Source organism: Papaver somniferum, chromosome 11 (assembly GCF_003573695.1).
Source record: "Papaver somniferum cultivar HN1 chromosome 11, ASM357369v1, whole genome shotgun sequence".
Taxonomy (NCBI): domain Eukaryota; kingdom Viridiplantae; phylum Streptophyta; class Magnoliopsida; order Ranunculales; family Papaveraceae; genus Papaver; species Papaver somniferum.
In genome coordinates, this window is record NC_039368.1 from 109,378,877 (window position 1) to 109,405,416 (window position 26,540).

The 26,540-nt window shown below is 34.1% G+C and overlaps 1 pseudogene; it reads left to right on the forward strand.

Moving 5' to 3' along the window:
* On the forward strand, positions 1-25,142 carry LOC113324894 (annotated as a pseudogene).
* Positions 25,143-26,540: the final 1,398 nt, after the last annotated feature.

Consider the following 26,540-nt stretch of genomic DNA (forward strand, 5'->3'; position numbering starts at 1 on the left):
ATGTTGAATGATGAGGCAGATTCCATATATGAAGTGTGCCAGCAGCAGTTAGACCAGAGTTTCCGACCTGGTTCTGAATGGTGTGACCTTGCCATATCACTATCTAGAGCAAAGATCCAACAGGAACTGAAGATTGTCAGTTGATATGCCGAAAGGCAATCAAACAGAAAAGGAAAAGATAGGCATCAGAAGAGCATACCTCGCTGTGAAGCTAGCTAGTACCCTTATGTGGAAAACTAGTAGAATGCTTAAAGAAAGCAAAAAAAAAAAGAAGTGGTGATACAAGTGTATGACCCACATGAGGTGGCATTGTGCATGCACTTGTATCTTCATGCATGACACATTGTGTACTTTCTCTATTACTACCAACACATGTAATGATATTACTTCCAGTCCCTTCTCTATCTTATTTAAGAGAAAAGACAATGAACAAGATTATCCTGATTTTCCCCTCAAAAAAAATAAAAACAATGAATAAGATTAAGAGAAAAGAGAATGAAGTTTCGTATATGAAATATTTTTATTTTTGGTAGGAATATCGAGCTATATAAGAAAAATATGTCACTGAAAAATTAGCTTCAAACTCCTTGTCGTATGGATTTTGTATAAAAATGGCCAAACCATGTCATGAAAATGTTAATATAACTATGTCACTGGATCCTACCCCAAAATAAAAAAGTTACTAATTTTTTTTTAAAACCTGTCCAATTTTATTCAAACGTACGCTTCTTAATTTATATCCTGGTATACAAATTAATGAGGTTAAAAGGTTATTGGATTCCCCAGAGTCTTTGGAAATGTGCTTTTATTATATCAAGGTAGCCTTATTTCCAATTTTACCATCCAACCTTATTTTATTTAATGGAAAGTGAAAAATAATTTTTTTTTTATTGTTTTGATCAATCAACTGGGGTTATTGGGACCTCTCCCCGAACAAAGAACAAAGAAATAACAAAAAAATAAAAGAAAGAGGAGAAACAGAAAACCCAAAAAACAAAGAAAACCAACTAGGCAGATAGAGCTTTTCCTCCCTGTCCTTCCCCCCTCCCCATGGAGAAAAGCTTATGTTTATAAAAGAGGAACATGTACAAGAGGTTGAGTCAAGAGACTCCCAAAACAAAGAAAAAATATCAACTAATTGCAGCATAACTAAATCTTCCCAATGATGAATAATTTGATTCATGGAATAATTTTTGAAGATCCCAGTTGATGAACTCCATAAGCATAAATCCAAAATCACTGAATGTATCAGCTCATCCTTAGTTTTTCTTCTACCCCATAAACTCGGTTATTCCTTTCCAACCATAATTCCCACATGATGACAAAAGGAAGGAGCTGCCATATAGTTCTCCTCCTTACGTTGTAATCATCCAATCTCCAACTCTTCATTAAAATTTTGAAGTCATTAGGCATAGCCCACAAAACTTGTAAATACCAAATAAAGAAGTTCCAGATACTGAGCAATAAATAGTCCATTTCACTGCAGTCACAAAATAAACACATATTTGAATGTATAACCACACCTCTACCTTCCAGCATGCTCCTAGTGGGCATAGAGTAATGCATCGCAACCCACATAAAAAAACAAATATTTGGAGAACCATTTTAATGGAAACTAATTTATGGAACTCCCATTCTGTTTCTTCACCAACAAGTTTTTTGTAAATTTCCTTTGCAGTACAATCTCCTTCCACACAGTCCTCTTGTATCTGGTCCAAAACCATATTCCGCAACTCATATTTTATTTCCAGTAGATCGATACTCTCAGCATGATTAAGTTCTCTAGAAAAAAATAAATCCCAGGTCAAATTCTTAAAACTGGCCACTATATCATGCTCTCTAAATCGATTATACAAAGTCTTGGAATTTTTTTCCCCGAAGAACCCTTGCATAACCACCAGTCATGCCAAAACATGATGCTTCTACCATCTTTAACCTGTAAAATAAATGAGTCAAAAAATTATTTGTTAGATTTTTATATCTCATTCCATATGCTTCTTCCAATTGGTTTATTAACATGTAATGGAACCAAACAATTTTCTACCGTCTTAGTCTTCTCGAAGATAATTTTTCTCCACCATGCGTCTTCTCCTTACAATATCTTTCGTGCCATTTCGGTAAAAGGTATATGTTAGTAATCTTAAGTTCCATATACCCAAACCACCTTTGCTTATAGGTTTGCATACTTTCTTGAATGAAACCCATCTCATTTTCTTATTGTTTTCTTCCCCACCCCACAATTTTTTTTCATAATACCATTTAACGTTTTCTCTACCAATACAGGCATATAATAAATAGAGAGGAAATAAATTGCAATGCTTTCCAAAGAGTTCTTGATTGAAGTTACTCTACCTGCTTTGTTAAAGAACTTTCTTTTTCAAGGTGCCAACTTTTTCTGCACCTTCCAAATAATAATCTTCCAAATAGCTACATTTCTTTTGGAAGCACCAATTAGCATTACTAAGTAATTTTTTGGTTGACTATCAATTTTACACTCAACTCCAAAGAGAGCTCTTGAACTAAATCATCCGCACCTATACTAGTCATAGCACTCTTCTCAAATTCAATTTTAATCCAGTGAGAACCTAAAAAAGCATGAGAATAATAAAAAATCTTCTAACCTCTAATATTTAAGCATTAAGCAAAATAATTGTGTCATCCGAAAACTACAAATGAGAAATTATAATACCCCCCCTCTACCACCTGAAATCCACTGATCTAGTTTGAAGCCACTGCATCATTCAACAACATAGAAAGAACCTCAACCACTAATAAAAACAAGAAGGGAGACAATGAACCTCCTTGTTTAATGCCTTTTGAAGGGTTAATTCTTGAAGTAGCTTGTCCATTGACCAATATAAAGAATTGATCCTCTTTAACACACCAAGAAATGCACCTAATCCATCTATCACCAAAACCATTTTTATTCAAGATTGAAAATAAAGAATTCCAACTAACAATATCAAAATCTTTCTTCATATCTATTTCACAAAGAATTCCTGGTTTCTTTTGCTTTAGCCTACTACCAATGCATTCATTAGCAATTAAAATGCCACCAAGAATTTATTTCTTTTTAATAAAATCTCCTTGTGCATTTAAATCAGGCTAGGCCTCACCACTTTCAATCTTTCAGCAAGAACCATTGAAATAATTTTGTATAAACTGCTAATAAAACTTAGAGGTATGAAGTCTTTAGTAGTTGTTGAATCCTCCTTCTTAGGAATGAGTTTAAGAAAAGACATATCAAGCCTTCAATCTAGCTTCCCTTTGCTGTAAAACTTATTTATAGTTCCATTACATCCAATTTCATAAAACTCTAAAAATCTCTATAAAATTCAATATTGTACCCATCAGAACCAGATGCCTTGTTCTTGCCACATTTCTTCATTGTCATCACACCTCTTCTCCATCAAATACCCTTTCCAACCAATCTTTTTGAACATCATCCAAAGTCTATCAAAAGAAGGAGTTATAAAATTAGAAGTTGTAAACAACTTAGTGTAATATTCCTTAATCTCCTTCTTGATAGCTTCCTGATTAAAGACATTTACTCCACCAACCTCCAATTTGGTGATGCAGTTTCTCCTTCTCTTAGCATTTGCAATTATATTAAAGTATTTGGTGTTCTTATACCCATCTTGAAAACCTATGACTTTATCTCTTTGAAAAGTCATTCTAGCTCTAGTAAGTTTCACATTGTTGAGTTTGATTAACAAATTAGGTCTCTCATCCCTTTTCAAATCTGCTAAATCCTCAACTAAATTAAGAAATTTACCTTTTCAGTCAACTCCTCTTCTTGCTTCTTTAAATGCCTAAAAGTGGCCCTGCTCCAAGCTTTTAAGAAAAACTTCAAATTCTGCAATTTTCTAAATTAAACATATCCAGGGGTGCCAGTCAAAACCATAGTATTACACTTAGATTCAACTAGTTTAACAAACTCAGGATGGCTCAACCAATGACTCTCAATTTTGAAGCTGAAACCAATAACAGCTTAAGTTATCTCAAAAGTAAACTATTATGATCTAAAATTGTTTTTACCAAAGCTTTTTGAGTAGTATTACCGAACTTTTTATCAAAAGAAGTACAGACCAAAACTCTGTCCAATTTGCAATGCAAATGATCATCACGCTTGTTACTCCATGTATGAGAGCCTCCATTCAAGGGAAAGTCTATCAACTCCTGGTCTGCAATGAAATTATTCAGAAACTTTATATTACCACTCTTATTTCTCTCAGTATCACTAAGCTAACCACTTCACAGAAAGGCATTATATGGATTAAAACAAGCACCTCGTGCCTGGTTTGAAAAACTAACCACTTCTCTTCTTAGGAAAGGTTTTTCGGGAGGCGGTGCTGATAAAACATTGTTTACCAAATGGAGTGGGAAGGATGTTTTTATTGCTTAAGTCTATGTAGATGATATCATTTATGGATCAACCCCCTAGATACTTGCAAAAGATTTGTAAGTCTCTCTTGGAAGGGAATTTGAGATGAGAAATGTCGGTGAATTAAAATTCTTTCTAAGATTACAGATTTAACAACACAAGGATGGAATTTAATTATCATAATAAAAATATTTCAATGATCTTGTAAAAAGGTTCAGTCTTGAGAAGTCAACTCCAAAACTTACTCCTATTCCCACTACTGGTAAGGTAAGCTGCATAGAGATGAGAAAGGTGTCAATTTGGATCAGAACCTTTATCGATCCATCGTTGGAAGTCTTTTGTATCTTTAAGATACAAGACCTTATATTTTTTTTTTAGTATTGGTTGTTGTGCTAGATTTCAGGATAATCCAAAGAAATCTCATCTTGCAGCTGCAAAAAGGATCATGCGGTACATTCAACACACTGCCGGTTACAGTCTATGTTAGAGCATAGCTCGGTTGAACTCACCAAGCGTTGGTATGTCAAGTTTGCTTGTCATATTTTAGTGTGTCAAAATTCATCTAAAGTCGCTTGATTGTAAACTAGAGTCAACTTCATTTAGGTTAGACTAGAAAGTCTAGGAATGTTGAGACATACAAGTATCATTTCGGAGACCTGAAGAATACGAAGAAGAAGTGATCTACAAAGACAACATCATCATTCCTCTTGATGTTATTGTTAGAGCACTGCTCAGTTGAAGTCGCAACCGTTGCTATCTCAAGCTTGTTTGACAAGTTTAGTTTCCAAAACTATAAGTCTTGATTTCTAGTCTACTTAGCTAAGTCTTGATTAGGATAGAAAGTGTAGTTGAGCATTATACTTCACGACGTTCATTGATTGAAGACGAAGAACTACTAAGGGGAACTTTGGAACTTCATTAACAAAAGGTATACGGAGACTTGAACTGATATGTCACTCAAAAGTCTATCTACTTTATCTCATATTTGACACAAAAGTCGTATAGATATATAGACTTCAATTATGCACATTTCATATTTTGAGCCGTGCATATTTCTCGAAATATGTGTTGGTAAGATTTAGCTTTAAACAAGTTCATCTTATATTATTGACGAAAGTCAAAACATGATCATGTGAAAATCGTCTGGTATCATCTTACATGATTTTTGTGAGACAGTCATTTGATGTAGAGTCGGAATGTTTCATATTGATCATTCAATCACTTGAAAATTACTTTGAAGATAATAGTTTGTGTGAGACAACTATTTTCGTCTTTCGAGAATGTTTCAATGGTTGAAATGAGAGTTTAGAACAATTGGATATAAGCACAGTATGCATACTTGAATATGTGTAATCCAAGTCCGGGAACCACAGTATGCATAACGGTATGCGTATTGGTTGGTTATTGAAAGTACGAGAACTATACCGGTACGCGTACTAGCTTGAGGTTCAGGTTCCAGGAATTTCAATTGAGATTGGTTTATATTGAGTGGAATGCGTACCCATCCGCATGCTGGCGAACCCAAACTTAGTCCGGCTACTTAGGTATGCGTACCCGTATGCATACTTGAGTATGTTAAGTTCTAAAATCGATTTGTTCATGAACTAATATATTTATATAAAAAGGAATGCAATCTTTTGAAAACCCTGGCTATAATGTTAATAACTTGATTCGAGTGAATCAAAATCTATTTTGCTTCAATTGTGTCTTTTACACTTCTATCAGAATATAAACAATTGAACAAATTTAGAACTAGTTTCATTTGAGTCATTTGAACTAGTTGTGATTAAGATGAATATGGTTGATATGAAAGTGTTCATATGGATAACTTCGGTTAAATATTGTTGAGCCAACAAGGTGTACACATTTAGGTACGGTTGGTAATTGACGTAACCGATCCTGGTAACTGATGTAACCGGTCCTAGTAACTTGTGTAACCAATCACAAGTATTTCCATATTGAGGTATAACTGATCCTAGTGATTGGTAGAACCCATTAAACCCATGTATGTGACTTTATATTTGATCAATTGCATAGTAATCTTGGAATACAGGTGAACCAATTCTAAACTTGTTTGGAAGTGTGGTATAACCGATTCCAAGAATGTAAATCCATGTAAATATGAATAAGGATTTACAGTGAAGAGATGTCAGCATACTTCGAACACGTACAATAACTCTTATCTTTTATTGTTCAAAAATATTCCTTAGTACTTAAGGAGATCATGTACCGAAATAAATTGAGAATCTTTATATTAAAGTTTTTGGTTTTATATGCTTTAATTAATAGCAATTAAATGCATATCTCTAGAGAATAAAAATTAGTAATGTGCATTTACTAATTAGATATTTTCTATCAAGAGATTTCAGAAATTTTGTAAAAGCATTTATTGAAATTAGGAAAACCGAATTTCGTTATTCATTGTATATCTTGAGAATATTTTCGGTTCTGGATATTCCTTGGTGTCCAAACACCCTTGATCTATAAGTACTTAAGTTTTCATTTCTAGCAAACTACCCTTGTTTCTGGTGGAGCCGTCTAATCGGAGAGGAAAGTATCCTAATTAGGTGAAATCTCTTACGACCGCTCGTTTAAAAATTTTCGTGGGATCAAGAAGTTCTATGAGTACCTTTGGTGGGAAACTAAATAATTTCAGTTTTATTAGTTTTCCATTGATTTGATTGACTAACAGTTGTTGAAACTTTGATTGCACCTAGTTTGTTTAATATTAAAAATCTTCTCTTCTGATATAAGATTCACTCAAACTAGATCGAAGTATCCACGAGATCTTTAGAGATGTTTGTAGATCTAAAGACATCTTGTGATAATCCACTGTTAACATCCTTCGTTCTATGTGTGATTGATCACAAAAGATTCAAGTGGTGTTGTGCAGATGTTTATTGAAGATCAAAGAAGATTTGAAGATAAAAAATATTTAGTTATCATATCTTTGGTGTGCACAAACCTTGATCGACTGGGATCCGACTATAATCGAATTTATTCCATTGATTAGTTGCTTGAGATCAACATTATCAATATATCTCTTTGAGATTTATTTGGATTGAGTTCAAATCTAAACTTGACTAATTTTGTAGTTATTGGATAGATTGATCTAACCAGACAAAAGAGTTTATTAGATTAAATAGAAGAGCCTTTGTATATGACTTGAGATATCTTTATCTTGAAAGAACTGAAAGAGTTGTTACCAAGCAGATTTGTTGTTCCATTACTATTTGGAATACGATCCAAAGGAATTATTCCAGTGCGTGCACTCATCGAAGTCGGAAGCGCAAGGATATTGAGGAAACAAAGTGAACTAGGTGTAGTTGCTCGGTCTCAACTATACGAAGTTGGTGTAGATTTTGTGTAGCGGCTTAATTATGAGAGTATTCAATTCTGGACTTAGTCCCAGGTTTTTTATGCAGTTTTCCTCGTTAGCAAAATCTTGATGTGTGATTTACTTTTGTTTTCCATAATTATATTTGTTTATATAAATTAAAGTAAATTACACAAACGTTAACTCCAATATACTTGATAGTGATCCTATAGAGTTTGGTTAAGTCCGAATCTATTATCAAGTATCACACTTTGGTAGTCGTATTATCTCGATCTCGTATCCATAGAAGATCTCACAAAGTGTGAATACCGATTTGTTGCATTGTCTCGGCTTTGTCCATAGACAATCACTTTAGGTAGAGGATTTATAGGTGGATAAATAAAAGATTGTGGTGTATTTGGGTACCCTCATCTTTCCAGTGTATCTTATACCTTTGATATTAATACTGATCTTACTGCTTATTCAGATGTTTATTGGGAAGGATGTGTTAGAAGACAAAAAGACTACATCCGGGGGTTTCTGCTATGTATGTTTCAATCTTGTGGCATGGCATAACAAGAAACAAAACTCAGAATCCCTTTCAACATGCAAAGCAGAATATATTGTTGCAGGTTCGTGTTGTACTCAAATTCTATGGATGAAACAAATGCTTGCTGATTATGGAATTGACATTGGCATAATGAAGATTTTTTGTGATAACTCAAGTGCGATTCACATCAATGAGAATCCTGTTGAGCACTCAAGAACTAAGCACATCTACATCAGGTATCATTTTATTAGAGATCTCTATGAAAATGGTATCATTAAAATGGAATTTGTGCATTCCGAACAACAATTGGCTGATATTCTCACCAAAGCTCTAGATACTGCTACGCTTCAACACTTACGACAGTCTATTGGTATTATTTTGGTTCATTAGGTTTCTAGATTTTTACTTTCTCCTGGATCTATCTATATCTTTTGGGAAATAAAAGCTTGAAGCTCCAATGTAGTGTTGTTAAAATTTCACATTTGTTTCTAGTAGTTGTATTTTATTTCTGTTAGGTATCAAATGTTCCAAAGAAATCCTTCTTTTCTTGTTAAAAGTAAGGTCGCTCTTGTTATTCTTGAATGAAATTTTATGGAGGAGAGTTCTTAATTAACTTGTGCTTAATTGTCAAATATTTATGGGGAGTGCGGATGTGGAACATTGTAGGAGTTATCTTGTATTTTTATAAACTCCTTGATGAATACACTAAGTTTCGACTATGTGAAATCATCGAAACAAAGTTGATATGTTCTCTTTTAGTCATGAATCATATCTTTGAGAATTTCATTATGATCCCGCAATTTTCGTAGCTTTGCCAATTTATATTGACAAAAAGGAGGAGACTTATTTGGTAGTTCACACTACATACATATCGTTTACGGATCATTATGTAAGTGGGAGTGGTTTTCATTGTGAGATGAAAGTATTGTCTAAGGGGGAGTGATACATATAACCGTAGTATTATTGTCAAAGTTGTGATACAATTGGACTTTGATGCTGTGTAATAATACTATGATATTGTATAATAATGATTGAGAACATATGTTTTTCATATGTTTTCTTATTGTTATGGATATGGATCTTCAACAACAATGATGCTGAGTTGAACGCGTTCAAAATCACTGGAGTACTTGGAGTGGCGAAAAATTCAAGGAATGTTGAAGAACCAAGGAAATCAAGCGTGATGGGTGAGAAAATACAAAGTTTATTTATTTTGTAATCCATATGTATTGATTGTTTTGTCACTAAAATTGACAAAGGGGGAGATTGTCAGAGGATTGCTCGGTCGAACTCGCAAGCGTTGCTATCTCAAGCATGTTTGTCAATATTAGTGATCAAAAATATAAATCTTGATTTCTAGCCTATTTATAGATGTCTCAGACTAGGACACGGATTGTGTAGTTGAGTTTAGTTTTCACGGCGTTCATCGGTTGAAGACGAAGATCTACTGAGGAGAGCTTTGAGAAACTTCATCAACAAAAGGTATGTGGAAACTAAAACTTATCTATACTCAGAAGTCTATTCTATTTTATCTCCCAATGAGACTAAGTAGTATATCTATATAGACTTTTATATTATACACATTTGATATTTCGAGCTGAGTTTAACTCAGTTATATATTTCTCGAAATATGTGTTGGAAGCTTTATGCTTTATCTACGTTCATCATATTCTTGACGAGTTTAGTTGGAAAAAATTTATTTGTTGGAAACTAATAATAAGTTAAAAGATGATCATGTGAAAATCTCCTTGAAACATCTTATATGATTTGTGTGAGACAATCATTTGATGTCGACTCGGAAAGTTTCGTATTGATCGTTCGATCACTTGAAAATTACTTATGAGCTAATAGTTTGTGTGACACAACTATTGTCGTCTTATAAGGATGTTTCAATGATCGAAATGAGAATTTAGAACAATTAACCTTTTTCTAGATACAACACAATATGCATACCAGTATGCAAACTGTTGTGGTATGAATCAAGTCCGGAAACCTAGTTTTCATAATAGTATGCGAATAATTTTAACCGTTAAAGTCCGGGAACCAAGTTTGCATACAAGTATGCGAACGGTTCACCTGAGTTAAGGTCCGGAACAACAGTATGCATACAGGTTTGCAAACTGCTGGACAAGACCAAACTCCGGAAGCTATAGTTTGCGTAACCGTTTATAAACTTAGTGTTTAAAATTCTAAAATCGGCTAAGTATGTTTTCATACTCATGAAAAAATACATGTATGAATTAAGGAATGAAATATTTGCAAACCGTGGCTTAATTTTCATGAATTGATTCTCATGAATCAATCTGATTTTGATTCAGTTGGTTCATATATATTTCTGTGAAATAATGAACAATTGAAAAACTCTATTTGAAACACAATAAGATTCATTTAATTATCTTTCATGATTGACTGATCATCATAGCTGATCTAGAAGTGTTAAATGAATGTGGTTAAGACAAAAGTGTCCATATGGCTAACTTCGGTTAACTATTATTGACCCAACTCAATATCCACGTTTAGGTACGGTTACCCATATCTAAATGAAAGTATATTTCATTTGTATGTAACAAGCTAAGACCATCTAACAGTGGAGATATATTGCTTTCGTTTTAAGCAGACTTAGCTTGAATCTTAAATCAGGTTTTCATCTGACATTGAATATTGAATGCTTTGTTACTAAGCTATCTTAGCTTTGATTGAAAGGAAACCCTGATTTGAAAGATTATATAAGGGAGAACTCTAGAAACTGGAAAACATAATCCCGACACTTTCTCGTGTCCTAGTTGCGACTAGAGCCGATTCTCCTTTAACCTAGGTTTTTCCAAAACCATTATAGGTTAACGACTTGAAGACTACATTTGGGATTCGTGAAGCCATATCCAACTATTTTCTCTGTAGTTGTGTGATATGATCTTACTTGTTCTATTGTATTGAGTGTTATCTTCTCTAAGATTAACTCGATATTTATCTACGATAGGTAAAATATAAAATTATTCACAAAGCTCTTCGTATCATTCTTTTTGATTCCACAAAACTTCTTCTACTACCATACAGTTAATTTATTGTGAGGTGATTGATATTTCTAGGCTGCTCTTCAGGAGTATAAGACCGGATTATCAATTGGTTCCTATTCACCTTGATTTATCAAAAGACGGAACAAAAATTTCATAGGTACTTCTGTGGGAGACAGATTTATCTATCAAATTAGATTTATCTGTGGGAGACAGATTTGTTTATAAGTCTTCGACTTTGGGTCATAGCAACTCTTAGTTGTGGATGAGACCAGCTAAGGGAATCAAGCGCGCACAATACGGCGTGGCTCAAGAGGCGTAAGGAACATGACTATACCTTAATCGGTGTGAGACTTGATCAGGGATCAACTACATTCCAGTCCGAAGTTAACTTGTAATAGCCTAGTGTCTGTAGCGGCTTAATACAATGTGGTGTTCAAATCTGGACTAGGTCCCGGGGTTTTTCTGCATTTGCGGATTCCTCGTTAACATAACTTCTGGTGTCTGTGTTATTTCTTTTCTGCATAATATTTGTTTATATAATTGATGTATCACAGGTTTTGCATAGTTCAATCAATTGGTAAATCTAACCTTGTTCATTGGAGTGTTATTAATTGACACTTGGGCATTGGTCTTTGGTACCGTCCAAGATATTTCTCACATCAATCGGGCTCACAGATTTCTATCTTTTCAATTGGAGACTGTATTGAGAAATTGAGATATAACTCTTTGGTATATTTCTTGATTGAGCTCGCTTTATAAGATGGTGCTCTCGGAATTATATTGGAGTTAGTCCATACAGATTTCTGAACGAATTATTAGGTGTGGTTTTTTATTCGCTCCCTTTTTCAGATCGAATACTATGGTTCTTTGAGCAGGCTCAAATGCGTTCAAGGAGCCAGCAGTTTCTTGAGAAGAATCAAATGCATTTTTCTGGAAACCACTAGGTGAAGAAGATTGTGTTACTTCTTTTTGACTTTGACAATAAACCGAAAGCTAACTTTTTTTTTTTTGAAAGGAAATTTAATAAAATTATAGAAAAGACGTTACATTGTTTTGATTACATATAATACTTAACCAAGCCTCTTTTCTAGATTTATCTTAACAACTAGAATCGACATGCACATCCGCATATCTATTTAAAAACTTATATAGATTGTCTGCCAGACTATTAAACGATCTCCGAATATAAATGAAAGAAGAACTAGCAAGATTTTCTTTTGAAATCTAAAGCTTGAAGAAAAATAGCTTTGAATATCCAGTTGGTAGAAAAACTGTCCTTTGATAGACGCATTTATGTGTCTATTTTGTTCTCAATATTCTGTATTGTTAGACTCGATTAAGTACTTATTGTGTTATTTTGTGTTTTTGTAGATGTTTTTAGAGAAATAAGCCCTTGCGGCGAAATGGGCTCAAAAAGTGGTGTTTTACACCCCAGAGAAAATTACTAAAGCACCCCAGAAATGTGCCGGAGGAATCCAAAAAAATTACTATTTCCACCCCAAAATTACTATTTCCACCCCAATTGATGTTCGCACCCCCAGTTTGGATAGGGGGACACCATCTTCTTCATTTCAAAAACTGAATTTTGGCGGGAAAACATGCATGAGAACTGGCAGAAGTTTGATCGAATTTTTTAACGTGTTATAGGGAGATTAAATGGCTGACACTTGGCAGGAAGATGTGATTAATCCTAAGGAAGATATTTTGGGTGTCGGGTCCGATCGAATTTGTCTAGAATTGGCTAGGTAAGCCACAAACTCAAAACAGAGACACACGTACAGGGAGGAGAAAAACACGAGTTTTGGAAGGTTATGGACGTGTTTCGATCGAGTTTGATGGCTCCAGCAACACTCTGGGTGATTAAAACATGATTTGGAGCGTGTTGGAAGAGATTTGGAGTGTGAAGAAGTTATTTTTGAAAATTATTCTCCGAAATAAGAAAAAAAATATTCCGAGTAAAGAAGGATTTTCACGAGTTATTGCGGGGGATTTGATGATGCATGTGAGTATATAAAGGTTCTTTGGGTCGAGTAGAGGGGTTGTCGAGAGTTTGGGGTCGATAGGAGGTCCAAAGAAGCAGAAATCAAGAGTTGATGAAACTCTGTTTCTGCTGCTGCTGCTGATGAAGAACACCAAGAAAACGAAGAACGGACTCGCAAGGGCAGTGGTTTATCAACAGAGAGAAATACTAACAGGCGTGGGTCGTAGGTGTGAGTCTTAGAACCACAGCGACAATAGCACTTCTCTTTTATCGTTCTTTTGTGACGCTTCTTGCGGGTCGCAAATTACAGTTTTACACCATTTTCTCCTTTTCTCTTCATTGTAAACACCATTTTAGTAATAAATAAATATTTTGAGCGTGTTTTTATCATGATGAGCTAAACCCAACACTGGGACGATGGAGGAGGCCGTGTTTCATCCATGTGGTAATTTAAATTAATTCTTTATTTACTTTTTGTACCAATTTTAATTGAATTAAGATTTTAATTAATTATTTGTGATTTTATTTGATGGAGTATGCTTAGTCTTAGGGATTCTTGATGCGCCATGCTCATAAAATACAAGAAATATTTTATAGGATCTACTTTGGAAAAGAATAGAGTTAATATTTGTTTTGTTTTGAACTATAATCGCCTAGAATTAAATTCTGAACCACTTGAAAATGAAAAATGGACGAATATTTAGTCTCAGTTTCTCGCACCAGTGTCAATATTATTGTATATATTTTTATTAAATCTAAAAATTTCATTTCCTTCACAAGTCTGAAACGAATCCTATTTACTACAACCCCATCAAAAAATCTTTAATCATTTTGGCGCCGCCGACGCGGATTTGTGCTTAGGTAGAATTTTTAGGTTTTTATTATTTTATTTTTTTACTATTATTTGTTCCTTTTTACGTTTCTTTTTGTGTCTTTGATTTACAGGTTTGAAGTGTAATACTAAGGACTTGGGAACAAAAAGCTTAAAGCTAAAAGCTAAAAGAGAAGAAAAAAAAGACATAATTTTTTTTTAGGATTTGTAAATAGGCTTTATTTTTCATAATTTTTGTAATTTTTGGACTTTTTATTTGGACTTTATTCTGGACAATCGGACTTTATTCTTTTTTTAACCCTACGAAAGGGTATTATTAAAAAAAAATAATTATATAAACTGTGTGCAGGGAAGGACGACGATTACTATATCGTCTCGGCCCCTCGGGTTCGTACACGGCATAGGAGTCATGGCCCGAGTCGACGACAACGGTTCATCCCCCGTCTGGTACGGGAGGTAAGTACAATCGAAACACTCGCGAATCCCCTGCAAGCGAGTTATTGTATGCCTTAAGGTGATAATTGTTTGAGGACGAACCAGACTGTCTTTATTTCCCTAGTAAAGGGCAAGGCCTGGCCTAAACAAGATAAGGGTTCGGATTTCATCACCGTTCCCTTCTTGCCCGTTTTAGGAAAACAAAACCTAACGCGAACCCAAGCTTTAAAATCTGGTTAGAAAGAGACCTATAGGGTATCGAGCTTGTTAGGAAAAAATTTCGAAGGATATTGGTTACCTTTTAACCAACTTCAAAGTTCATGATGACTTATGGGAGTTGAAACAAGCCGCCTTGTAACGACGGCGAGGCCTTGGGTATCAAAGCTCCATTGATCTTCCCTCGCCTCAGTTTCATCTCACATTAGCTCGGATTGATCCAGAGGGGTTGCTCAAACTGTAACGAATTCCCCTTCGAGAGATAGAAGCTGGTCTAGAAACAATCTAAGTGGAGCCATCATGCTTTTTGTTTGCTAGAAATATTTAGGTTTGCTTTGGTGGAGTCGAGACGGCCTTGTTTGTGATTGTATAGAATCCCTCTGTAGTTTATATTTCTTCGGTGATGAATCCTTTTGAGGAGACGCCACCTGCGATGACCTTGCGAGAATATATGTCTAGAAATTCTCGTTATCAAGAGACGTCTTCGGAAATGACTCTTGGTGAATATATGCGTGGGCAGCGATATATGGATACTCCAACTTTTATTGAGGAATCACCTCTAACGATCTATGAGAAATATTATAAACATAGACCATGTAGTTGGGAACAAAGCTTGAGAATTCGTGAATATCAAAAATTATATTGTGATGATGATGAGGAGGAGGATGGTGATGATGATTATAATGATATTTCTAGTTCAAATCCAAATAATTTTAATAATTATTTACCTATTCAAAAGGACGAGGATTTGACTAGAAATACCCCCGTTTTAGACGATGATTACGAAACCGATGATGGTTTAGAGGAACCAGTTTATCTTGAGAGTACTGTTTTCGAGTCAAACGATTTAGAAACAATAGTCTTAGAAGAACTCGTAGAGATTAGCGGGGATGAACCTGACTTAGAAAAATCAATCGCCCACTTTCAGGAATCTGATAACCTAGAAATTAGGGAGATTATGACCAGTCTACCTAGAGACGCCGAAAACTCTAAGTTTGGGGGTGATTATCATTCTCCATGTTCTTTAACTCTTAAAAATATCCCTCACTTGGGACTTGACATCAATGCCTCACCCATCTTACGAGATCTATCTTCGTACTCGTTTTCCCGAACTTAATAATATTCAACACGAGTCTCAACTGTTAGAAACGCATCCTCTGGTTGATGAGGTTAGCTCAGGAATAATCCCAAGATTGACTTTGTTTTCCCACCAAAAACGTTTCTACCAATTGTGGGAACTTTTGATTTTAAGATGTGTCGGTTATTAAGTTTTGAGACTAAACCTAATCACTTTAGGATATTAGGGTCGACACATTTTCTTAAGGAAGACCACCTCTTTCATTGTGGTCAGCTGTGTGAGTCAAATCTGATTGACTTAGAGGATCCCCAGTTATTCAGGTTGTTGTTATGTGCTTATAAGTTCTTAGTTGAGTTTTTCCAGATCTAATACCTGAACCGGATCTTAGCTTTGAGGAAATCCAACCGATGAAAACCTTTTATTTAGACCCTTTTATAGAGCCTGAACCTGAACCACAACTAGATGTAGTTGTCTTAAGCAAGGGTATGTTCGGTATCTTCTTGGTCTGTTGCAGTTTCCTCTTCTTGTGGGTAACACCTTTTGATCCAGATGACCCACAATTATTCCGGCTACTACTATATGATTCTACGTGGTGACTAATCCTTGCTTAGTCTGGCTGAAGACTTTAAACTTAGCACTTCTTGGGAGGTAACCCAATATTCATGCGACATGGTAATATCTTTTCTTATCTCTTTTGCTTCATTGGTAACAATTTCTCCTTGTTCATGCTTTTAATTTTATCTTTAGAACATCGGGGACAATGTTAGATTTAAGTTTGGGGGTATGGGAGAAACATTTTAGTCACATTTTTGAAACTTCTAGCGTCACATAGTACCCGGTTAGCTAAGTTTACATACTGTTTCTCACCGAAAAGATAGAAATTGGAATGCTAGAGATAACAACCTATTGAGACATTAGAGAAAAAGACATTGAGATCCTTGAAATTCAGGAGAGAACTTGTTCCTTTTAGAGGGTAACCATGATGGACCTAACCATCCATGATGGAAATGAAAGTAGGTCAGAAGGAAATGCCAGAAAGACAGAGCAACCTCACAATGTAGTCTTAGTTACTGGATTACGACTCTCTCTCAGTAGAAACTTATCATCATCAACAAGCGGAGTGACATCAAAATTTATGAAAAAGTTGAAGACGTTTAAGGTTTAGAAGCAATAATAGAAAAGAATAATTCAAAAATCAAAGTTGAAGACTTAGTTACAAGAAGTTACAAGAGCAAATGATATAAGTTGTTGAAGTTCATGATACCAAGACATCACAAGTTGTGGAGATCCAAGTTCTAAAGTCCTTCTCTCATGGCCATGTAAATTTTTGTCTTGTAAAAAAACAAAAAATAAAACAAAAAAACAAAAAAAAAAAAATGAAAAATGAAAAAAAAAACAAAAAAAAAACATCATTACGTTCTTTTTGTTCAATAAGGCCATAGGGAAGAAGAAATTTATAAGTCAAGAAAGAAATCGAAGAGAAGAGTTAATTGTCAAGGTTCTATGAGGTTCGAGAGTTTATCATCAAAAGTTGAAGACCGAAGAAGACGTTATTTCTACTGAGCACTGTGAGAGAGTCGAAAAAAGATGCATTTTGGTTGCTTTGTTAGTCTACTTTCAATCTGGCACAAGATCTTTCTAGCACTGGTTTAACTCATCACACGTAATTAGTCCAGCTGTGTAGCAGATGTCCCTCTCATGTTTATCTCTCTCCTAATCTTATCCAGCTGTAAAGCAGCGGACGCATCTTACAATGTTTATCTAGCTGTGTAGCGGATATCTCTTTATCTAGCAGTCGTGCGGATGTGTCTCCCCTTTTCTTCAGTCATCTTTAGAGCTGACACCTTTAATTTCTCTGGCATTCTAGTTACTTGGAGATAGGTTGAGAATATGTATGTCCTCATAGCTCTTTGGATACTTGTGACCAATTAGAAGTCATGGTTTTTATGGGTACACCTCTGTTAAACCCACCCGAGATTAACTCAGTTTTATTTTTTTAGTTTTGCTCGAGGACTAGCAAATAATAAGTTTGGGGGTATTTGATAGACGCATTTATGTATCTATTTTGTTCTCAATATTCTGTATTGTTAGACTCGATGAAGTACTTATTGTGTTATTTTGTGTTTTTGTAGATGTTTTTAGAGAAATAAGCCCTTGCGGCGAAATGGGCTCAAAAAGTGGTGTTTTACACCCCAGAGAAAAATACTAAAGCACCCCAGAAATGCACCGGAAGCGTCCCAGAAATGTGCCGGAGGAATCCAAAAAAAATACTATTTCCACCCCAAAATTACTATTTCCACCCCAATTGATGTTCGCACCCCCAGTTTGGATAGGGGGACACCATCTTCTTCATTTCAAAAACTGAATTTTGGCGGGAAACACATGCATGAGAACTGGCAGAAGTTTGATCGAATTTTTTAACGTGTTATAGGGAGATTAAATGGCTGACACTTGGCAGGAAGATGTGATTAATCCTAAGGAAGATATTTTGGGTGTCGGGTCCGATCGAATTTGTCTAGAATTGGCTAGGTAAGCCACGAACTCAAAACAGAGACACACGTACAGGGAGGAGAAAAACACGAGTTTTGGAAGGTTATGGACGTGTTTCGATCGAGTTTGATGGCTCCAGCAACACTCTGGGTGATTAAAACATGATTTGGAGCGTGTTGGAAGAGATTTGGAGTGTGAATAAGTTATTTTTGGAAATTATTCTCCGAAATAAGAAAAAAAATATTCCGAGTAAAGAAGGATTTTCACGAGTTATTGCGGGGGATTTGATGATGCATGTGAGTATATAAAGGTTCTTTGGGTCGAGTAGAGGGGTTGTCGAGAGTTTGGGGTCGATAGGAGGTCCAAAGAAGCAGAAATCAAGAGTTGATGAAACTCTGTTTCTGCTGCTGCTGCTGATGAAGAACACCAAGAAAACGAAGAACGGACTCGCAAGGGCAGTGGTTTATCAACAGAGAGAAAGACTAACAGGCGTGGGTCGTAGGTGTGGGTCTTAGAACCACAGCGACAATAGCACTTCTCTTTTATCGTTCTTTTGTGACGCTTCTTGTGGGTCGCAAATTACAGTTTTACACCATTTTCTCATTTTCTCTTCATTGTGAACACCATTTTAGTAATAAATAAATATTTTGAGCGTGTTTTTATCATGATGAGCTAAACCCAACACTGGGACGACGGAGGAGGCCGTGTTTCATCCATGTGGTAATTTAAATTAATTCTTTATTTACTTTTTGCACCAATTTTAATTGAATTAAGATTTTAATTAATTATTTGTGATTTTATTTGATGGAGTATGCTTAGTCTTAGGGATTCTTGATGCGCCATGCTCATAAAATACAATTATTATTTTATAGAATCTACTTTGGAAAAGAATAGAGTTAATATTTGTTTTGTTTTGAACTATAATCACCTAGAATTAAATTCTGAAATGAAAATGAAAAATGACCGAATCTTTAGTCCTAGTTTCTCGCACCAGTGTCAATATTATTGTATATATTTTTATTAAATCTAAAAATTTCATTTCCTTCACAAGTCTGAAACAAATCCTATTTACTACAACCCCATCAAAAAATCTTTAATCATCCTTCTTCACACTGTTAATAACATTTTGGCTATCATTGAGAAAGGATATTCTTTCATCTTTGCGTCCTTGAACCCGCTTTTCGACAGGCGGTTGACTCAGATTTTTCTGAACTTGAACAACAACATGTTCCTCATGTGAATTTAACAATCAAACCCATATTATTCACTTGAAAAGTAGCATCAAATTAGATACAAGAAATATCTTGTAAACCATCACAACATTTCATGGACACTAAGATACCGAGGAATGTCTTTCCTAATAAACTTTGTTAAATCATTTGGGTTAGGTCTAACATTGTTGAAAAAACAATGCATCTATACTTATAAAAGTACCAAAGAATATAAGTAAAGTAATTTGTATTAACACATTCTTTTAACCAAAGGAGGCACCATTTTCTGAAAGAGAGATTAGCAGCAGCGTAGAAGTTATTTGCAAGGGATAATCCCCTCCAAATCGCTTCAGAAAACACATATATAGTAAATAAATATTCAATACATTCACTGAAAATACTGTGGCATAAAGGATACTGAATATCCATCGGAATAAATCTACCCAAAGTCTCTCTTTAAAAGGAGACAATCACTTAAAGTTTTTTATAGATAATTTTAACCCTAGGTATTATGTTAAATTTCCAGATTCCTTTCCATTCAACTGAGTTGCTAACATGATTCATATTACATAAGAAACTATAATCAGAGAAACCGAGCCATAATACCTATCTATTTCCTAGTATCTTTCTAAATACAGAATTATTACAAGCTTCAAGCAGTTTAATATTCATGATAGTATCATCATCAAACACATTATAAATAACATTAAAATTCCATTTACCTTGCTCATCAATTATATCAGACACTTTAGAAACTGAGTGAATGCATTTATTATTTTTTGGTTTGGGGATAACACTATTAGGAAGTCATTTGTCAGTCCAAACTTCTATATCATTACCATTACCTAGCATCCAACAATGATTATCTCTAGTAATATCAAGACCTTTAAAAATACTAGTACAAACCCATGAATTAATAGATTTCTTCTTATACTTAAGGGGTTCAGAGTTTGGAAAATATTTATGTTTAAGAATGATACACCATAGTTTGTATGAGTTCTCAATCAAACGCCAACCAAGCCTATTAAGTAGAGCTATATTGAACTTATATGGGTTCTTGATACCCATACCACCACTAGCTTTATTAGAACAAATAAAATCCCATACCTTAAGAAACAAACCTTTATTACATTTATTTTTTTGCCACCATAAGTCTCTTTGCAAAGCATCTAATTTATCTAAAGTTTTTTATTGGAGAAGAAAGCACATCATCTGATACATGGGCATAACACTAGTGACTGAACAAATTAGGGTGGTTCTACCAGCATGGGAAATAAATTTTTCTTTCCAATCTTGACCTATTGTAAAGTTTATCTAACAAATTTTGATAATTAAAACTTTTAGTTGTGTTAAAAACAAGAGAGTTCCCAAGTAAGTGTCATTTTTTGTTATTCTACCAACTTAAGGATTCTAGCCAACAACTTACCATGCTTGTTCTCAACTTTTTAAATAAAATATATTCCAAAATTTTGGTAATTAATAACATGCCCAGAGGAATCACTAAAGGTTTTTAGAATATCAAAGTAAATTTTTAGCTTGAACTATGGGTGCAAAAGTGAAAAAAAAGAATCGTCAATGAAGAATAAATGTAAGACTGAGGGAAAGTTTTTGGAAACTTTGATACCAGTAATTTTGCCATTCAATTCAAGATAATTAAGAAGATTTATTAAAGCTTTCATGCACATAATAAAGATATAGGGTGACATAGGAGCTCCCCGTCTAACCCCTCTAGTGGGGAAAAATGTTTCCCTTGGGAAGCCATTAGCAAGCACATAATATGAAACTGAAGACATACAATTATAAATCAGATCATAGAAATCACTTGAGAAACCAAACTGTTTAAAAACAGAAATAATAAAAAAATCCCATTCAAGCCTGTCAAAGGATTTACATAGAAGTAATTTCAGAGTCATATGACCATTTGTCCTTTTACTAGTTTCATGGTTTGGAGGATTTCATGCGAGACAACTATATTATCCGTAATATTCCTTTTGAGAATGAAGAAAGATTGGTTTTAAGAGATACTGTTATCCAACAGAGGTTTAATTATGTTGGAAATAATCTTAGAAACAACATTTTAAATGGCATTACTAAGACTAATAGGTCTGAAATCACTAGAGTTTTTGGGGTCTTAATTTTAGGCATGAGATTAATAAAAGTGTGATTAATTTCTTTATTGAACCTTATCTTTTAAACACTTTTTGGACCCATGGAACAATGTCCTCTTTGAGAAGTCCCCAATATTGTTAAAAAAACCCGAGAAGAAACCCATGAGGTCCAGGTTCCCCGCAAGCATTCATCATAAATGAAACATCTTTAATTTATGATTCACTGGAATTCATTCAGTTTATTATTATCATTATCATTTATAGAAAGTTATACAATCTTCACAAAGATAGAATCAATATCCTATTCATTATAAAGGACAATGCTTTAAAACGGTTAGTTAGAAGGGAGCTTAACTGCCGGTGATCTTCTATCTATAGGAATATACTGTCTCTTAAATCATGTATATTTTTATATGTTTTCCTATCAGAAGCATATTAATGAAAGAATTTAGTATTTTCATTATCACCAACCCATTTTTCTTTTACATATTGACCCCAACAAACTTTCTCTATCTCATACCAAGTACATAGATCATTTTATAGCTGGTCAACCTTATTTTTCGTTTCTAAACTATATGGTATTTTGTCTTCATTCTCAATATTTTCTAAGATATTGGTAATGTTTCTAAAATGTTATCAAAGTCAGTCTTACTCCAAGCTCTAAGGTCAAATTCTAGATTTTTAAGAGTCATAAAAAGATTATGACTTTTACCTTTACTATATAGAATGGACTTTTCTATGACACTCCTATTATTTTTATGTTCCAACCAACATTCCATATATATACAAGGTTTCATGCATTTTTCACTAACATGAATGGTTTGACGTAAAATAAAGGCATGGTCAGGAATAACTCTAGTAAGATGTTTATTACAAGACTTCAGAAACAATTCCGTTCATTTATGATTCACTAAAACACGATAAACTTTGTTTCATATGTTTTGATCACCAGTTCTTTTACTGTTCCAAGTAAAAGAGATCCAGTAAAACTAAGATTTATTAGTCCTAAAGTCTGAATATAATGGAACACATAAGCAAATATACTGATGGAAGTATTATTCGCACCTTCCTTGTCATCTTTATGAAGAATAAAATTCATGTCACCTACAATAGCCCAATGAGCATTCACATTACTAATGTTTTTAATAAAATCCCACCGATCATTCCTAAGGTTATTATCTAGAGCACCATAAATAAAAGAAATAAAGATATTCAAATTATCTTTAAACACTTGGAAATGAAGGATATTATCTTTAAACGAAACAATTTTAGCAGATACTCCCTTGTTCTATGCAATGGCAAAACCACCTGATCTACCAATAGACGACATATGAACCAGTCCTTTGCTTTTAAACGTTTAAAAAAAAAATTCAACTGCTAACGAATTAACTTTACTTCAGAAAGCAAAATAATGTCTAGATTATGAGATTTATTTAGATAATATAAGTGATCTTGCTTAATATGTGATCTAATACCTGCACCACGATAAAATCTTAAAGTCGTACCATATAGCTTGATCATTCATTATACCATAATGAAAAAACATTCGATGGTAAAAATGGAGATATAACATTGATGAAACTTTAGAGAAAAATGATCAAATACTTAAACCATAAAATATAGTATTTAGTAGCAAGTTTATTTCTAAAAGAATGAACTGATTTAAAATAAAGTGTTAAGATCGCAATGGTTACCTCATCGGTGTTAGAAGGAAGCGTAAAAGGAACATTATTCTCAGAGATGTACATATATACAAAGCCTTGAAACACTCTCATTAGTGCGATATTCAGTAACATGATGATCACCAGATATGTTTGATGTGTTTTGGGGTTTTACATGAAATAAGGATTTGAAAGAGTGGTTAAATACCTGAAAGTAAAAAGGATATTTTGTACTTTAATGGAAGAAATCAAAGCCATAAGAATCACAAATGATGAAGAAAATGACTGCAAGAATGTTCTGATAGTACCCGTGGCCCACGGTCACCGGAGTCCAGTCCTGCTTCTAACGGGTGGTGGAATAGGAGCTAGCAAAAGTAATGTGCTCCAGCACATCCGCAAAAAGTAATCAATATTCAGAAGCCCGTAATTTACAAATAAAAGTTTCATTGTTGACCTAAAAAAATATTAATATTTTGAATATGCGAGTACTGGACACAGGTCATTTTGGTCTGGAGTGGCATAAAAAGTTATGCTAGTAGAAGCTGATGCATTCAAGGAATCAGATGTTATTTACTAATATCTCCACTCTAAAGGACACCCTGAAGGTATGCTCCAAACTTCCGAGCTGGATAGTTGTCTCTTTCTTTCACCTTTACTAGGATTTACGCGACCATCCTAGATTTTGATAGAGAAGTAAAATTATAAAATATAAAACAAGAGAAATAAGACATGTACCTAGTTACTGAACTCTCTTTTAATTTTAACATTACATAATTACAAGCATGCTCAATATATTTTGGTAAAATAGATGCACCAATCGTCCCTTGACCTACGAACATCTGTACTTGTAATGACATTAAACATAGGTCGTGATATCATACTGGACGACACACTTTCGTGGGAGACATTTGTCAATCAAACCATCACAATGGTCAGGAAGTTCACCGTTGCAGGTATAAAATGGGAATTGGATACAATGTTGCTGCAGATGGAACATTGACAGATAACTATTGGGAGCAAGATGCGGAATTAACCAATGAGCGAAAACCATACCGAATATAATTGGTTGGAGTTGTATGCGGTGCTTATCTAGATGTCACTATAAGACCAAGGTACACAGATACTGTTTATGTTTCTCCGATGCATTTATTAAATTTGAATACATTTGGACTTCTGGTATGGTTTTTCTGAATACTACAAACACAAGAGCGATACTGGTGGGAAGAGCTGTGAGGGTGAATTTGCAATTGAGCTCACATAAACGTTTTGCAAATACATTTCCAAACAACTATAATTTAGTTGACAATGCCAGGTTATTTTGTACGAATGGTACAAACTCAACCCAAGGTAAACATTGTACCTCATCTCATTCTCTTTGATTTTTTCATTTTTTTTATAGAACTAACATTGAAAGTTCAAAGAAATTGTCGATGAAAACCATAAAGTTTTACTCATAAAACAGTAAGAATGCAAAATGAAATGACTAACATGAATGTTTCATCGTGGGAAAAAGTTGATAGGATGGAAAGAAGGAATAACTAACAAAATACTGGTTGATCAAGACGAAACCGAATGCTTACAATAATCAGCATGTTGAATGATGAAGCAGATTCTATATATGAAATGTACCAGTCATACCAAAATTTCCAACTTGGCTCTGAATGGTTTAACCTTGCAATATCATCACTTAGAGAAAAGATACAACAAGAACTAAAGATTGTAATCGGATATGCCAAAAATCAATCAAACAGAAAAAGAAAGAAGCCTGAAGAACAAACCATTGTGAAACTAGCTAGTACCTCTATGTGGAAAACTAGTGGAATGTTCATAAAAAAAGAAAAATTTTGTGGTAATATAAGCGGATGACCACAAGAAGGGGCCTTGTGTATGCACTTTTTCTTGATGCTTGACTCATGATGTATTTTCTTTATTACTACCAACAGATGTAACAATACTACTTACATTCTCTTCTTTATCTTGTGTATTTAAAGAGAAAAGACAATGAATAAAAATATCATGATTTCCTCCCTCTCCACAAAATTAAAAAAAAAAATATAGCAAAGTAGAACCCATTTGATATTATTTTAAACTTACCAAAAGCAGCTGTACTATTACTACTTGTTTAACTTTTTTAAACCTGGTTAGTTTGGGTCCTATGAAATTACTTGAGGTATATCATTTTCTTCTTCCAACCTAGAAAAGGAGATATGTGGTGTCTAAAGTATATTTTCTCTATTACTACTTACACATGTAATTATACTACTTACATTCTCTTATTTAATCATTCCTATCAATAATATTCGATTTCCATGACGATCAAACTAAAACCTAATCCCAAACAACAATTCAATTTTGTTTATTTATTTTACTTTTGAGGTGACGAAAAATTCAAGTGGTTGATTTAAATCTCTTCAATACGTTCCTTTTAAGAGGGATTAATCAATGATTTAACTATGAAACTATGAAATTTCCTCATCAAATTAAACTCAATCAGAATCGGTTGATATAGGCGTTAACTTATACCAATTGTTGTTGATGTTCATCAAACACAAAGAATATCGGCACAAAATTGGTGCATAAGGTACACTCACATCTACCAATTCCGGGTTGATGCTTTTCGTGTTTGATGAGCATCAATAACAATGGGTATATGTTAATGCCTGTGCCAACCAATTCATTAACCTTGTCTGAATTTCTACAGAAAGTAAGATTGATGATTCTAGGTTTATAGTCCGATTAATTTCATTTGAAATGTCCACTTTTACTGGTATTTTATAAGCCACAATTGGTCTTTATGTGACTTACATATGTACCGATTATGAAAGGGTAACTATTTCCCACATTGGTATTTATGTGACTTACAAATGTGACATATATACTCTCATATTTGGCGGCTTTGAATTCTTTTTTGGCCCAAACGATTAGTTTTTTTGTTGTTGGTGAAATTATAGTCGTTGGTCCCTTGTTTAGTTAAATAGGATAACGTATTATATATCATACACCACTTTATTCAGACAAATTATTCTCCATTGTTCATTATTTCATTCTAAAATGCTAAAGATTCGGTACTTCCTCATTATTTCATTGACTAGGGGGAGAAGATATCACCGTAGTGTTACTTCAAAGTTTTGCTACAATTAGATTTTGAGGTAGGAAAAGATACTACACTTTGGAATGACAACTTGAGCAGAGTGTTTCTCATATATTGTTAAAATGCTACGGATCTCCAACAAGTACATAATGAACACATGCATAATTGAATAC